At 34.6% G+C, this 18,073-nt stretch overlaps 1 long non-coding RNA gene across 1 annotated transcript; it reads left to right on the top strand.

Moving 5' to 3' along the window:
* Positions 1 to 4,376: 4,376 nt before the first annotated feature.
* LOC145071421 (uncharacterized) lies at positions 4,377 to 5,667 on the top strand. The gene is made up of 3 exons (XR_013690449.1): positions 4,377 to 4,419; positions 5,064 to 5,247; positions 5,348 to 5,667. It is a non-coding gene; the product is annotated as an uncharacterized LOC145071421 (long non-coding RNA).
* Positions 5,668 to 18,073: the final 12,406 nt, after the last annotated feature.

Consider the following 18,073-nt stretch of genomic DNA (forward strand, 5'->3'; position numbering starts at 1 on the left):
TCGGTCACTTACTCTATGCCCCGGATCTCGCTCTGACCCGTCGAGTTCCTCCTTGGACTCGACGAGTTGACTCATGACTTAGAGCTTTTCGTCTCAAGCAGATAACATACTTTGGATTTAGAAGGCCGATCATTGTCTACTTTCGACATTAAATCATAACGTATTTCTTTTCCTTTAGCCATCAAATTGACATTAATAACAGATAATTGTGAACAATCGACACTCTTCTCACCCTCAATTTCATTGATATTATCATAATCATCTTCGATATCAACAATATTTTGTTGATAATCAAATGTCAACTTCCCAATCATGTTCAAAAACTTAACTTGTTCATTTTTAGTTAAAGTTTCATTAATAATATGCACAAGATCATCAGCGTTTAATCATTCATCAGTTTTAATTATTCCATATGCATATTAATCATTAGGAATTTTATCATAATCAGATATTTTGTTTTCACAATCATAAGAAGTTTCATCTATATGTTCTCTCTTATAAGACAAGAAAGGAAGAGACTTTCAATGTTGTTCTTTGTAACATTTCTTAATTGAAGCTTTAAACTCTCAATGACATTCTTCTTAACTACCAATTTGTTTTGAACATCATATAACAATGATTTCGAATGTTTAGCTTCTTTACTCATGGAAATCAACAAATCCTTAAGATAAGAAAGAGTATCATCAAAATATGTTAAACTCCATGTGTATGATGTCGCATCACTTCATCATTAGACCCTAAAGTCCATATCTGATATGTACCTTCGTCCTCATCTCCTTCTATAGCCATTAAAGAGATTAATTTGGTTCGAGCTTTTATCTCCTCAGTCGTTCCTGCATAATATGCTTCGTCCTTCACTCTGTCCTTCTTCTCCACCTTCTTTCTCAACATACAGTCCTTTGCTAAGTGATTCGACCCATTGTAGTAACTACAATCATAACTTGAGTCACCATCGAGCTTCATCTGCTTCTTTTCAACCATATTCTTTACTTCTTTATTTTCCTCTTTTGACTCGACCTTCACACTCTTTCCAGTTGAGCTATTCCTCTTAAACTCATTGTTATTCTTGTACTTTGAATTGAATGGCTTTTTGAAGAACTTCTTCACTTTGTTATTTGAATAGTAAGCCATCGCTTCATCTTTAGAGTTAACTAGAAAGCCTTATTCTTCAAGTTTATCTTCTTCAATAGATTCGACTTCAGAATCCTTAGCAGTCACTATCAACATCAATGCCAATGGTCCTCCTAAGCTTAACTTTCCTTCTTTAGCAATTTCGTTTATCTCACTTTCCTGAGCTTTAAAACTTTATACATATTAGCCAATAAATAACCATCAAAACTCTCTTGAGTTTTGATCATCAGGCTAAAGTTTCTCCACTATTTTCTCAATCCCATCTGAAAAGTAAGATTGACCTCCAGATTCAAACTAGTAACACCATATCACGTACATTTGAATATTAGTTCATTCAAATGATCATAATAAGACTCTATTGATTCGTTATCCATCTGCTTGAACTCAGCCAGTTCCAACAAACATTGCTACACAGAGCTTTTCTTAGTCTTTTCATTGCCTTGAGTCCCAAATTTCCTTTGCTATTTTACGACTTCGGATGTAATTGTAAAGTACTGATGAAAGAGCAACATGTAGTTCACAAAGACATTTCTTATCATTCGCTTCCCTTCTTTCCTTTTTCAAAGTCATTTCGGAAGTAGAACCAACACTTCTAATATCTTCAGCGGCATTTGCACGATGATTACCACCTTTGATGCTTATCTAGAGATATTCATCTATTTTATTCAGATGGTCCTCCATTCTGTCGGCCCACTACTCATAGTATTCTTGAATAAGCATTGGAATCTTCGTAGATGACCGAAGTAAGTATGAGAAACTTGACATAGTCTTCATGTTGAAGCTTATCATTATTGTACGTACAAATGATATTTTAGATTCAAAAAGAGAGAGCAGAAAGGATAATCGAACAAGAATTGACCAGTAAACACTCGATCTAACAAACTTAGTGCAGAATCGAAACAAAACAATCAATTGCAACAGGTTTTCTGATTCAATATTGTGGAATATTTTGAATAAGAAAGAGCGATTCAAAAATTTTGAAAAACACAAGAAAACTAAAATTGATTGAATGAATTCTGCTATGATATCAATTGATGTGATTTAGAATCGAGAAACCAACATGAAATCAATAAAAGAAAAAAGTAAGAACACATCATGTAAATATGATCTAATTGGCTTGTATTACTCTAAAAAGAGTACAAGGTATTTGAGAGAGTTTACAAACTGATGAGCACAAAAGTTACTCTCGACTCTAGTACCTAACATATTTATAGGGTACAATAGACTCAGCAAAAAATAGAAGGACTATATATTCTAGCATCGAAAACAAAAAGTGCCTTCTAAATACATATAGAGTCAAAATCATTCTAATTTTGAACCCTTAAAAAATCAACATATTTCGACTCCTCACTATCTACGTTTCAACCCCTATAGGAACACAATTCGAGAGAGGATGTGGAAGAAAACACAAGGCTTCAGAACTAAGCATCCCAGAGATATCTAAAGATATGAAGAACATCTCCCCAATGAACCGTGGAAGTAGCACTAACAAACTAGCTAACAACATGAATTACATGAGTTATGTACGTCCGAGTGATAGTAAGATAAACCAGACTCCCTACGATGTTCGATATAGGTTTAGATCAGACAATAGGACACCGTCAGTTAAAGAATACCAGAAATTAGTCTCTAGGGGGTATCGACTATTTTGTTATCAAAGAGTCGTGAACCTTTTATGACGCGCAAATTATGATACGCATTGATTACAATATGCAAAAGTGTGTGACCTAAAAATAATGTGACTTCTCTATAAATTTTAAGGATTTAGGACGCACATTTTTGCGTGCCCTAAAATTAGTGTAAAAAAACACGGAGGGCGCTTTTTATAAAATGCGTGTTATCTAAATATGTCGCTTAATAATTTTTAATGAAACGCGCTCTTTGGTAACAAGCGGGAAAAGAAAAGCCCAAAAAATTAGAAACGTCAGCTTTTTTCACTTCCCTCTCCACCCTTAGCTTTTGTCATTGCGTCTTTCTTTCTGCCCACACACACATACACATAATCGATGATGTATGTCCATGTTCAAGTGATCTTCATCAAATTGTTGATCTCCCCTACGATTGAGTGTTCTTAGTCCCGGTCCACCTCTGGTATACCCTAACTCCATTGATCCACTTCCTCCACCATCTCTTCTGACGCTCACCCCCGCCACTTCAATTGTTGTTCTTAACCGACGTTGCTTCTCTCTTCCACCGCCATCCATACTCTTCTCTAGACCTTCCTCAAAAAGATATCGACACACAAAGGCTGCTTCTACATCAGTTTATTCATCCATCTCCCATCGTTATCAGTTTATTCTTCCATCTCCTTCTGAAGGTGAGTTAGGGTTTTAAACTTTATATGATTTTATTGAGTTGTAGGATTTGAATAATATAAAGGATGCGTTGAAATACTATGCTCAGATACTATTGGAGTTGCGTACTTCGAGACTTTCCCCTCATAAATACTACGATCTTTGTAATTACACTCATAGAACACTTTTCTTTAGTGATTTGATATAGTGGTGAATGAAGTATATAAAATTGATGTGTTTAACTATGAATGTGCTTTGTTTTTGGTTAGATATGAGGGCATTTGATGAATTGAGGAAGCTAGAGATCTTCTTCAAGGAGGAGAATAAGTGTAGTTGCACGATTATTGAGTTGTATGAACTTATAGTTAAATCAATTCAGCTTCTTAGATCTGATATATATTACTTGGATAATTCCTAATTATATTGCGTTTACTTATTCAGAACATGCTGAGCAGCCCATTCGATTGGTATGATCTTGCTTGATATGATTTAAAGCATGTACGTTTGAGACCTCAGGTTTCCTCTTAGTGCTTAATCAGGACTCGAAATTTGTTTGTTTATGTATTTTATGTATACCTTCATATTGTAACGAGATTCATGTTTGTTGCAGGTTATATGTTCGGTTTGTGACACTGAGCAGCCGGTATATTTCGGTGACCCAAATTGAAACCGATTGCTTGAGTTTTCTTCACTGCTTTTACTAGATTTATGATTGTTGTATTGTCTATCAGGTTGCTCACGTCTGCACAAACTGTGGAGTCAATATGGGGGAATACTTTTGTGAAATTTGTGAATTCTATCATGATGATGTACGAATGTGGTATCTGTAGGTTAGTGAGCTATGTGAAGGAAGATCATATCTTTCTTGAATCCATCCTATTAACATATTCACCAAATTAATTTTATCTTTTCTTTATTTCTCATTCACCTTCTAAACCATTTCTTTTGTACAGAGTTGGTGGTCATGAGAAATACTTTCATTGCAAGAAGTGTGGTATGCATCATTATCAATGCCTTGTACTTTTGTAATAAGATTCAATTATTCTGATGACAGAAAGTCAATGCCTCCAACGTGAAGTATACATATACTTCCAATTATTCTGATGGTTTGCAATGCCAAAAATTTCCTTTTCTGATTATCATCTTCTCTTTCTATTTCCATATGCTCACATGAATTTCTGCCAAATTGCAAAGATTTCTGGCTAACCTTTAGTTGTGAATGATTTTTTTGTCTCAAATCTTCATATGCTAGAGGAATCTGCCATCTAAAATCTGCAATGGCAAATTTTTGTGAATTGTTTATATTTTCTTTTTCTGCCAAATATTACTTTCGTGTCTCAAATATGCTACTTCAAATTGGAATGTCAGAAAGGAAAGTAAATTCCCTAAAACTTTTGTGTCTGGTTTGTGATATCTAATCTGCCAATTGTTTGCAATGCCAAATATACTAAATTTATAAGTTTTTAATTATTTTTTCGATGAAGTTATTGTTGGTCCAAGATTTCATTAGGTCTTCATTCATATGTTTTTTTTTATTTGAGTTTATGTTTAGGTACTTTTAGGGTTCAGTTCAACCTATATAATATGGTAGAAGCAGAACACAACATGAATATGAGTGAATGATTTTGTTGTGGACAGGTTGGGTTTAGAGTTGAGATTTTAGAAAGAATTAATTAGAGTGGTGAGAAAGTATCACAACAGCTGCTAGACCGACGTGGGAACCTACAAAAGGTGGCAACAAATAAGGCGGAACACGTATGTTTGGTCCTTCTCCGAAATATTCGTCCAGGGATATTGCTTCTCACACAACCCTGAAGCCCAGGTTACTCTTTTTCTTTTTGATACTTTACTTTTACTTATCTATCAATATTCAATAGTATCTATCTGCAACAAATCCTTAAATATTATATCTATCAATATAGAAAGGATGGTCAAGACACACAAAATGAACTAGAAAGGAGAGACCTGAAAGAGGAGTTTGTGGAGCTTGAGCGCAGACACTTCTCATCTAAAGACAAGGGTTATGTTGGTAAAATCACATCACGTCACATGACTCTTACCTTCATTTGTAATATGTAATAATTATTAATTATTATTAGTGTTGGAATGGCTATTCATTAGTTGACTTGCGTGTATCAATGTGGTTGCAGAGGATAGAGACCGTAGAAAAGGTGGTCATCACCTACTGGAAGGTTCATATTGCATGTTTTCATTGCTTTTCTAACCAATATGAATAATATTACAGTGCTCATATCTTATAATTTTGTCTAGGGTCACATACAATCAGAATATTGACACTTATATGTAGTGTGTATTTATATAGTGATTTGTATGATCTTGTAGGACCTAGATGCATTCTCTGCAGCTATTGTTGTGAGTATTGCCACTCTCCGGTTGTCTTTATCACATAATTGACAAGGAGCTATTGTATATATTCAAACTAGGCTTAGAGCAATGGTTGCAAGAGATGAGTTCAGAAGAAGAAGAAGAAACAAGGATTCAACTATAGTTCAGGTACTATGGATGAATTATGTTTGTAAAGTATTTAAGAAAATTATTAGAAACAAGGGTGAATTTGTAAAGATTAGTTAGCTACTTGCAGGTTGATCTTGAATAAGCAAAGGGGCAATGGATTGTATTTTTTGTATCTAATTCGTTTGTAAATTTTTGTTACAACTTCTATTGATTTCTTTTATCTTTCCATGGAACAATTATTTGTATGATATTAAATTTTATGCAATGGATTGTATTTTTTGTATGTGATATTTTATTTTATATTATGAGACATTAAATACAAATTTAATTTGAAAATTAAGAAAATTTATAAATAATATTTTTTTTAAACATTGAAAATTACGATACGCAAAAATGTGTGTCATCTTCATTTATGACATGGCCTTTCTTGACAGTGTCTTCCTTGACGCGCAATGTGTGTCGTAAATTCGTGTCGTAAATGCGCATCGTAAATAGACGATGCGTAAAAACGTGTTCTCTCTCGTTATGACAGGGCCTTCCTTGACACGCATTTATGCCTCATCTGAGTGTTTTACGACACACATTCGCGTCTTAAAAGGTTGTTTTTCTAGTAGTGTCAAACAGGTCAAAAATATATTTTTTCAGAGACAGGAGATACCATTTTGAAGATTGAGCAACTTCATTCCCTATGATCATGGTCATCACCGATAATAGTCATGTCGTTAACATATAAGGATAGGAGAATCCGTCTTACACTTATAGAGAACTTAACCAAGCACGAGGTGCTTGTTTGAGAACATACAATGTTTTCCGAAGCCAAAAAACTTCACATGTATGCTGGGAAATACCTAGGAGAGGAGACATGTACACTTCCTCATGAGGATCACTATTCAAGAACGTATTCTTAACATCCATTTGGAAAATCTTCCATCGAAGAATATAATAAATAGCAATCAGAGTGGGAACGGTCGTCATTTTTGCAACTGGAGCAAATGTATACTCATAATCCATATCATACTTTTATTAAAACGTAATCCATAAAACTTTTCCAGTTTACAACCATAACAATCAGAAATATCATGACTGTTCAAAGGACCCAACACACCGATAGAGGATACAAACTATAAAGGTGATACATATACATGTCTCAAACGAGAATGCCAAAGATAAAAATCAAAAAACGAACAAATTACATGAAAAGATGATAAATCAATACTAGAGGCAGTAACATCAAAAACTTAGAGCTACTCTAAAACATAAAGCTCTCTAAGTTTACATCCAATCCCAATCACCTGCCAAGAATGTGAATCTTGTAAACAGTTGATTGAATCAGAAATAAAGAATCAATAACCGGTTTTACATAGTTGACTCACCAAATCAAGATTTAAAGCAAGTGTGAAAACATAATTGACATCAATGAGAGATATATGAGGGGTAACAATTGAACCAATACCTTCTACTGGCATAGGTGTAACACTAGCAGACATAATAGAAACATGAGAACCAGGTGATAACGAAGAAAATGATGACAAATATGGTAACATATGATGAGATGCATTAGAATCCAATATCCACAAGGATGAAGGAATACATGAAGTACTAGATGAGGACAGACCAGAGTGAGATGTTGAAATGGTAGTGAGATTGGGGGCAAGAAATTGTCTGAACTTTTCAAACACCTGAGGATCCAAGGCAGAAGGTGGTGTAACTGTTGTATAATCATATATAGCAGGTGCAACATCAACAGTGACCAGTAGAGGGAGAAACGATGGTAATGAGGGGCGCGACTGAAATTGTCCAGGAGGCTTGGTTTGCTGACCGCGTATGCATAACATACCATAGGTACCCCCAGCGTATGCAACCCAGTCCCAAAACTCCATTAATAGCTTATTCCATTAAGCCTTTATATCCAAAACTCAGATCCAAGCCCAAAATGATGTCCTAAGTCATAGAGTTTCCAACTTTATGACTTTGCATGGCTATAAGGTGCTTAATGTTCCTAAGTTCTTAACCCAATAAGACATCACAACTATTGTATGGAAGGGATAAAAGAGCCAATATCACATTTTTATTGTTCATAATAGCTCCATAATGGATAAAGTTTCCAACTTTATCCATTAGAATGGTCCTAACAAACAAGATCTAGTCTTTAAGTCTCAAAGGGGCCCAAACGTGCATATTTTTCAACTTAATCCTTAAAGTATAAGACTCCAACCTTCAACACCGAATCAAAATGATGTTTAGATGGATAAAGTTTCCAAATTTATTCATATAAAGGTCACAAACTTTCAATCTCTAAACTTTATGCACCTAAAGTGACCCAAAGCTCATAACACCAAAAACTAGCTACGTCTAATAATTTCATCATGAAGATTCAAACATTATACCTCTAGAAGAACGAACAAGGTGAACAAAGTGTGGATCTAAAAGCTCCAATGCAGCAAACACTTTTTCAATGAGTTCCTTCTTCTCTAAGGTGCACCAATAACAAGCTAAAGTACTTAAAAATACCTTCGTTTTCTCACAAGGCTCAATCTAGGGTTAGTGTTACAAGAGAGGGTGTTAGAGAGGTGGAGGCTGAGAATGGAATGGGTATAAGGGAGTTAAGGAGCGTAAATAGGGCTCAAAACATGAAAATAAGGTTTGGGCACTGATCACGTATGCCCAGCGTACACGTTGAGTACACCCAACGTACGTGGCTCAAACTAAAACCACCCTAACATCAAGCAATCATAAATTCTTCATTTAAGCTCTGATATCGACGATCTTTATATTAACGGAAAGGTGTTGAGAATCTCTACGACCATATTGTAACAACCAATTACTTTGGGTCAATAAAAGTCAAACCAATGTCAAACAAGTTAAATAAAAGTCAAATAGTTAAAAATTAAATGATAATAATTCACTTGCTTTTTAGGTTTTCGGTTTTAGGAATCAAAAATCAAAAATCAAAAACCACATACCTTGGCCTAGAACACTCCTTGACCGAGATCCTTCCCTAGACCGAGAACCCCTTTAGGACCGAAGACTTGGTTCTTAATTGAGGTTTTAGACTGAAATCAAGAGAATTCGGTGGAGTATAGACTGAAAAAACAAACCTTATCCAGTTGCACTTTTACCAATGTGATAAATTACACATTTAAAGGAATATCTCACATCATTTTTACTTCCATATATATATATATATATATATATATGTATATATATATATATATATATATATATATATATATCTATATATGTTAAACCGAAATCAACACTTCATTTTTCATTTTACACTTCACAAACTCTCCAAATTTGCTCTCAAAACCGAAAACCAAGTTCATAGATCTTCAAGTTCACGCAAGAACATCTTCAAATATTCATAATTTTTTCCCAGAACACCTTCAAACTTGCCCAAGAAACAATTCTTCAAGATTAATTCATAGGAATCTTTGTAAGTTTCCTTATATAATCTAGTGTTTATATAACACTTTAATGATAGTTTATCTAATTTATACATGCATCATGTGCTAAAGACTATTAGGATACGACTATATACACATGTTCTAACTCAAAGAACATCGCCACTCACTTCGTTATCCAGCCAAGAACACACCTGAGGTGAGTTCATACCCCTACAGTTTTCACGATTTTCTATGTTTTAGTGGGGTAGGAGGGATACAAGTATAACTCCAGAAAATTTGTGTTATTATACAAACCATTATATTTGTTGTTTTCATAATATATATATATACATATATATATATATATATATATATATATATATATATTGGGTACAAATTTGATTACAATGATAAACTATATAAATATAGTTTATAAAACTATAACCCTTTTGTAACATGTTGAGCAAAAGGGTATAATCATATAAAAATAAATATATAATTATATCCATCCATTTTATTATCATAGTAAAAATGATAATGTATATACAAAGGGTTCATCATTTCAGTGAAACATTTTTATAAACTATAATAGGTATAGTTTATGAGACATACACATTGTTTTACCATTTCAAGATATAATACAAAAATAATTATTTAAAGGCATAATTATTTTATACCATTTAAACACTATAAGAGGATGATACATACATTTACAAGAAAAATGGCTTTTCATTATACTACACGTAAATCGTTAAGACGAATTTGTGAAACATTCCTTTACCGTACTCACCACAGTACATACTAAAGTCCCTGCATTATAACCATAGTCTCCTGGAGGGAGAGCGTGACACTTGTGTATAGATCTATATGGGACTAACAATCCCGCACCTAAACTGTTAGCTATAGTTGGATAATAACTCACAAGGGGTATTAACCAAGTTTCTAAATGGCGTGAGGCGTGGCGTGGCGGCAAGGCCAAGCCTCAAGCTTAACGATCCATGGCGAGCCATGGCGTTTTTCAAGGCGTGATGTAAAGCGACGATTTTGTATTAATTTAAAAATTATATTACCACATAAATATAAATTTATATTAAATATAACTACTTTTTAGAAGTGTTAGATCAATAACTAATAACAAAAAGTTAACAAAAACCACAAAACCTGTATCTCCGATTAGAAAAGACATAACAAAGAGCAAAAAACTGTGTCTCAAACAAAAAAACACACAACATAACACGCCATAACGCGCCATGGCGCGCCATATCACGCCTTGCCACGCACCACGCCTAACAGCAACATTATTAAGCTTTTCGTAACGACGAAGCCACGCCTCACGCCATGGCGCGCCTTTTAGAACACTAGTATTAACAAACATTTGGTTTATGGGGCAAGTATACATTCAAATGATTTTATTTAGATAAAATTTCATTACACTATTTTTAGTACAATATAGTTTACATTTCGGGAACCATGCATATTAACGGTTATATAAAGATATAAAACTACATTGTACTACTTCAAAGTATAACAATACTTATATATTTTCAGTCTTCGAGTGTTTAGGGCTACAATTCATTTCCAAAGAAAATATTGGATTTTCTGGAAGAACACACACTATCATTTTTCAAGGAACAATGGCATACCTTTCTCATATAAAATGCTTATGAACTCACCAATTTAAATGTTGACACTTTTTCAAAACCACTTGTATTCTCAGGAAATCAGTAGACAGGAACCCACACAGGTTTTGTGAAGACAGAGCATAGCAGTGTTACGTCTTATATTTTTGCAATATTGTTTTTGGAGTCAAACAAATAATAATCGAAATCAATGTAAATATTAAATCATCAATAAATTGTTTGTAAAACTTTGATATCTATTATTCAATTGTTATGATACTCTACTTGACATCATCCTCCCCCAGACGTTTCCGCCGTTTTATCGGTTTAGGGTGTGACACATATCAACTCTCCATTGCCTTAAAACTTACTGAACTTAGATCCCAAATTCATAAAAGGCTCGATCTATCACTTTACGCTTATACCCTTTGATCTAAAGCACCAACCGAATTCTCAGATCACCTAATCTAAATTACCCATATCCAAAGGGGTCTAAATCTCTGTTTCCCCAAAGACCCGAATCCTTATGATAACTTATCTTCTGTTCATGGTCCTGAACTACGAAACGATTCGAAGCAGGTGTTACACGATTTCTCCTCTTGCTAAAATTTTCCACGCGAACTAGTTTGTTGTTGTTAATTTCCCTTGCCCACCAATAATGGGCATTGAGACATCTAATGATTTTTCTTTTCACAGAAAGAACACTCATCAATTGCAGCTTTTGATCAAGACTGAATTGAAGTTTTAGGTCATTATTGAACAACAAAAACAACATGAGTAATGACTGTCTTAAACCTTTTGTCAGCTTGAGACTTGATACAATTTTCTTTTGCAATCAACTCATGAACAGAAACATCATAAAAAAAATCATGACAAAAAATTTCATTTTTAAATCATTAATTAAACCATAGTTATTAAAATTATTTCATCAAAACAGAAATAGTAGTATCTCAAAACATCATAATCATTATATCCATACCAAAACACAGGTTAACTATATTAGAGTAACATCCCAGACTAGACATCATGGTGTGTACAATGTAGTCATCCCGAGCTGTTCCCTTTGCTACCGGAAGTACCTGAAACTAAAATTGAAAGCCTTAAGCACGAAGCTTAGTGAATTTCCCCAAACTACCACATACCATACACCTAATCATGCTACTAGGAGATACGGGCTTCGCCCACACTGAAGGATATACGGGCCCCGCTCACACTCGAATAACTAGGAGATATGGGCCTCGCCCACACTCTGCTAACTACGAGATACAAGCGTTACCCACACTCAAATATCTATGAGACACGGGCCGCGCCCACACTCAGCTATAAGATATGGGCCTCGCCTACACTCAGCTGCTAATGAGATATTGTCCTTACCCACACTCAGCTACTATGTACACATACTAGTATCACACAAACAACAAGTATAACCATAATTTATCAATCCATTCCATATCCATACTCAAGAAATGCTAAGATACGTGCCCTACACACACTTAGCTACTAATCAACACATATAACATATACGGGTCGGAATTGATGTCTTCGACCCGTTCAATCCAGGAGGAAACTCACCTTAAATGTCGGATGATAGTCGAAACGTCTATGTCTCGAAAATCAGCTCTACTCACTCCCTAAACCAATACAAACCCTTAGATACCATACTTATAATTCTTCAGGGTCAACCCTTGTCAAGGTCAAAGTCAAAGTCAACGCTCCAAGTTGACTTAACTCGTCGAGTTTACCGTTTAACTCGTCGAGTTCCCATGAATCACAGAATCGCAAAATCACGATGCAACTCGTCGAGTTTTCCTCAAACTTGCCGAGTTCTTCTCTTTAACATAATTGGGACTGTTCGACCCAACTTGTCGAGTTCCTACATGAACTCGCCGAGTTCCTACATGAACTCGCCGAGTTCCTCATAGTTCTTAGTACATTAAGGCCTTTCCTTATATCTAAGGTTCCAGAATATATAGATCTACATTGTTTCCAAGGTATACATATGTAAAGTCGACAACTTGATGGCTTTGCATGCCTCAAATGGACCCAATCTCGAGATATAACAACCCACTTCTATGGATATGGTCTTTTCTTGAGTATGAACGGGTTTAGGACCCTTATGAATCTAAGGACCAAATAACACTGAGAATGGACATTTTTAGCATCACGACTATGAAGGTTTATCATGCTCCAACAATGGGGTCAAAAAGATCCATAAAACAAAACTAAGAGAGATCTAAGCTACTAAGCATCAAGTTTGAAACTTTTTTACCTCAGAAAGTTGGCAAAGACAGATGAGATCCCAAATCTAGTGCTTCTCCTCAAGCTCAATGACCTTCTAGTTCTTCCAAGTCCTTCACCAAGCACAAGAACACACAAAAATGCATTCAAAACTTCTAGTTTCTCAACAAGGAGCTCGCAATACGATTTAGGGTTTAGGGAGGCTGATAAGGGGCTAGTAGGAAGATTAAGTCCGTTAAATAAGGTACAAAACCCTGGAAATTAGGGTTTCATCCCAGCCGGTCTACTCGTTGAGTTGAGGTCTCTTAACTCGTCGAGTAGGTCACTTATTTACACAACCCTTATATTCCCTACTCGACGAGTTTGGGGCTTCCAACTCGTCGAGTTGCTCTTATAATTTGAATAATTAATAAATTAAATACATACCCGGATCCAGGCGTTAAATGAAAATTTGATTCAACTGTGGGAATATGGATGTGATGAAAAATTATTCCACGTAAGCCTTCAAAATATGAACATAATGCAATAAAAAATAGAACCAATCGTTGTTCTACCCTTCTAGCAATGTAAGGCATGAAAACCTTAAGCTCAATAGTTTCTGTGAGGGATAACTGATCCCATAAATCTGACATAGAAGCATAAAAATCTTGAATACTCGTATTGTTCTGTTGGAGGGCTCGAATATCAAATTCCAACTAGTATTGTTTTGGAAAATTAGATTGAATGTACAGTCTAGCCAAGTGATCACAAACTTCCTTTTTTTTGTCTCATATTTTGCCAACCGAGTGCTAATTGACTGAATTACATAATTGTTAATCTAAGTGATAGTATTGGAATTATTAGTCCATCACGAACACAATAAGGCTACAAATTTTGCAGCCTTGTCGTATGTTGGTTTTTTCTTGTCACCTGTAACAATCCCCCATATACTCTTGCCTCGCAAGAAATTCTTCATAACATAACTCCAATAAACCTAGTTTTTTGCCATCGAGTTGGGTAGTAATAGACTGAAGAGAATCATCTCTTGGGGCCATATTACTAATAACAGTCAAACAAAAAAATAACCAAAACCAACATCAAATATGAAAAGCAGCAGCAAGAATCAAGATCTTGAAATCAACCAAATCGAACAAATCATAACAAGCAGAATACATAAACAAAGTAGAAAATCATACTCAAACACTCAAAAATTTTGAACATACAAATGATCAACCGTGCTCTGATATCATGTAAACTAACAAAAGAGAACTAGAATTTTCATATTGATAGTAATAAGTGTTACAAAAGAGAAATCTAAAGAAAACAATATAGATCGAGAAAACAATAAACTAGGATTTGCTAAAGGGCTAAACAAAGCCCGAAACATAAAATGAGTTTAAATAATCTATTAGGCTAAAAGTACTATAACAAGTCCACAACTAAAAGGAAATAAGAGAAGGTAAGAACTACAACAATGTAAATGGAAAATGACACGACATTTACAAATTCTCTTTAATAAATCAAAATCGTTTTGCTACATGTTCTTTTCTCCTTCATTTGGACATATGACATTTTATAGAATTTTTGAATATTCTATTTTCCATTTGTCATTTTATTATATTTTCCAATTTATTAATTTAAAATTTTCACATTTAATATGTAAGGTAATATATATGTAAGGTATTTATTAAAAACGAGTTTATATATGTAATATATTCAATGTATTAAAGCCCATTAACTTTAATAATTTAAAATTTAAAATTTAATTTTTTTAAATAAAATATAGTTTCACACCTAATTATCATAATATTAATATATCTCGCGACAGAACTTTTTTCTGAAAAATACAAAAAGATGTGTTCATAATAGTGGTATATGTGGACAAACTTTTATCTAAAATAGATAGTTTTTTCAAACAAACTTAATATTAAATAATTAAATCCGAAAAAAAAAAACTATAATCTATAATGTTATTAGCTGGCGTAATAAAACTGAGAGTTTTTCTTGTAATATTATAAAATCTTCCCCAAGCGTTGACGTTGACTAAGATACCTCCTGTCTATAGATACCCCATCTAACTTCTGTACTCAATACCCCATCGGAAAACCTACCTCTTCCGGCAATGAGTTTCAACGACAGTCCACCTCCTTCCGTATCCTCAGGAGATTTTAGGAGCTTAAAACCTGACTATGCGGAAGAAGGTGAAAAGGTAACAGCTGAAGCACCACCCCCAAACCTTTCATCGGCATTTATTGGAAGTTCCCAACAACAATTCCCAGCAGTTGTTCAACGCACAGTGCCGATTGTCGGATATGTTGCTGAAGCTCCAGAACTGATAGCTCTACGTCCGGTGGTGCCCTCGAGTAATAAACTTAGCGAGGACAGCAACCGTGAGTACTGGCCTGAAGCAGCCGCCGGCGGTGGTAGTTATTCAGCTCTTGTGCACCAGAACAAATCTGTCTATGGTATCGTCGATACAGACAGTTATGGGCAAGCGCCGAGCTATACTGGCTTGGTTGAACGAAATCGAACTAGCAATGGCTCACCCACTGATGATGTTAACTTCGATCCTACAGCTCAAGCAGGATTCAGTATGGTTGGAAAGAAATTCACGATTGCAAACCAGCTACTTAATCAGTATCAGAATTAGTGAATAAACAAATAAAATCACACTGATCAGATTTGTGAGATAAAAATTGCTCTGTTCATGGTTGTTGAATATGATTGTAAGTTCGATATGTATTTATTTTCTTAACTACTAATATGTTTAATGTAATTTTTTTTTGTCGAATGTTGGTGAAAATTTCTATATTTGTGTTTCAGATATTTGATTAACAATATTCAGTTATATATCAGCTAAATATATTTGCATTATTTTCGAAGAGGTAAACTAGGATTTATCGAGTTGTATTCTTGTTGCAAAAGAAAATACAACATTTTAACTGATTAATATTTTATAACAATTTTACGATAGCATATACTGTAATTATTTACATATACATTCTTAAAAACTTTCTGGATCATATATATATATATATATATATATATATATATAAGAGGTTAATAGCAGTAGGTAAAAACCTAGAATGCCAGCTATTAAGCCTGAATATGTTTTCACATTTCTTTGATTTCCGTCTGTACTAGTCCTTATGGATGTTGATAGATTGACAACTCTCAAAATATTTAATAAGTACATAACTAATTTAAATATTTGAAAAGCTTTCTACATGATATATATCATATAAGAGGATATAATAGCACTAGGTAAAAAATCTAAAAGGGTTAGCTATTAAGCATGAGTATGTTTTCACACTTCTTTGATTCTTGTCTTAACTAGTCCTTGTTGAAGTTGACAAATTGACAACTGTCAATATATATAAGTGAATAACTAGTTTAAATATCTTAAAAACTTGCTACATGATATATATCATGTAAGAGGTTAATAGTAGTAGGTAAAAACCAAGAAGGTCAACTATTAAGCATGAGTATGTTTTCACACTTCTTTGATCCCCATCTAGACTAGTCCTTATTGAAGTTGATAAATTGACAACTATCAAAATATATAAGTACATAACTAATTTAAATATCTTAAAAACTTTCTACATGATATATATGGTATTAGAGGTTAATATCATTAGGTAATTTGGTACTTTGGAAAATATCGAGGAGGTTATATCATTAGGTAATTTGGTACTTTGGAAAATATTGTGGAAACATGAGCCGAATAAAGTAGTACAACAAGTCTTTCTTATAATAGTTGGAAAACAGGGAAAATGACACATACGGCCTATGAATTTTTTAGGATTTACCTTTTTAATCACTTAATTTTTTTTTTGTGGCTTTATAAGGGAACAAAGTTGTGAACAACATGTCTTTTTAGTTTTGTTTACCTAAGCTAGCAGGTAGATATGTCACATGGTACATATAAAAACTGATTTTACTAATAAATTTATAAGTCAAGTCAACCAAATAGTCAAAATTAAAAGTCAAGTAAGCCAAAATTCTGCATCTTGTCTCCTTAAGCGTTTCACACAATCAATTGAGAAATTCAATCGAAATTTGAGTGCAAAATCCGGAGAAACACAATTGTTGATTTGTCTTAAATATGGCAAAACCTTAACCGCGTGATTTGCACAAACCTTCAAGACATCATTAACAATGGCATCCAGTAAATTGATTTGTATAGAAATTTCCAAATAGGTCCAAAGAAACGACAGTGGTGGTCTTACCAATAGTAGCAGGAACGGGCAATGGTGGGGCTGAAAATGCAGCGACGGTAGATGGGCAACGACGACGTCAGGTGGTGTTGGAAACAATGATGGAGACAACGGTTGGAGATGACAGAGGGCTGCGATGACAATGGAGGGTTTATTGTTTCTGTTGGCTGATCGAAGAGGGACCAAGGGAAAACAGTGGCGGTGATGGAGCATTTGTGGTGGTGGGTTATGAAAAAAGGAGGCGAAGAGTCTGCTACTGTTGACTGTGGTGGCCCTCTTCGCTGGTGAAGTAAAGAGACGAGGGAGAGTGGCGTAGGGTGGTGCCTCGTAGTTAGCTCAATTGAATAAGGAAATGAATGATGGTGGGGCTCAACCAAGACTGAACAGGGTGGTTTTCGGTGGGGCTACGGTGGTCGGTAGCTCCACAACGGTGGTTCGACACTAAGATCGGAGGAAGGCAAATTTTTACATTTGCTCCGATCAACAAAGGAGGTGTTGATACTCGTGGGTTTTGCTCCGATCAACAGATTTGTGGTGGATGGGTATAAAAGGGAAAAAACAAGTTTTTCACATTTTCGTGTTTACCATCATTTGAGCAGGAAGGAAAAAGAAGTTAGCAGGTTTCTACATTTTCTTAGTTGATTTTCAAGGAGAGAAAAAGAGAGAGAGGAGAGAGAGAGAGAGAGAGAGAGAGAGAGAGAAATGTGGGTTCAAGCGTAAGGGAAATTCAAAGT

This window comes from Lactuca serriola, chromosome 8 (genome assembly GCF_051521515.1).
Source record: "Lactuca serriola cultivar US96UC23 chromosome 8, Lser_US96UC23_V15, whole genome shotgun sequence".
Lineage (NCBI taxonomy): Eukaryota > Viridiplantae > Streptophyta > Magnoliopsida > Asterales > Asteraceae > Lactuca > Lactuca serriola.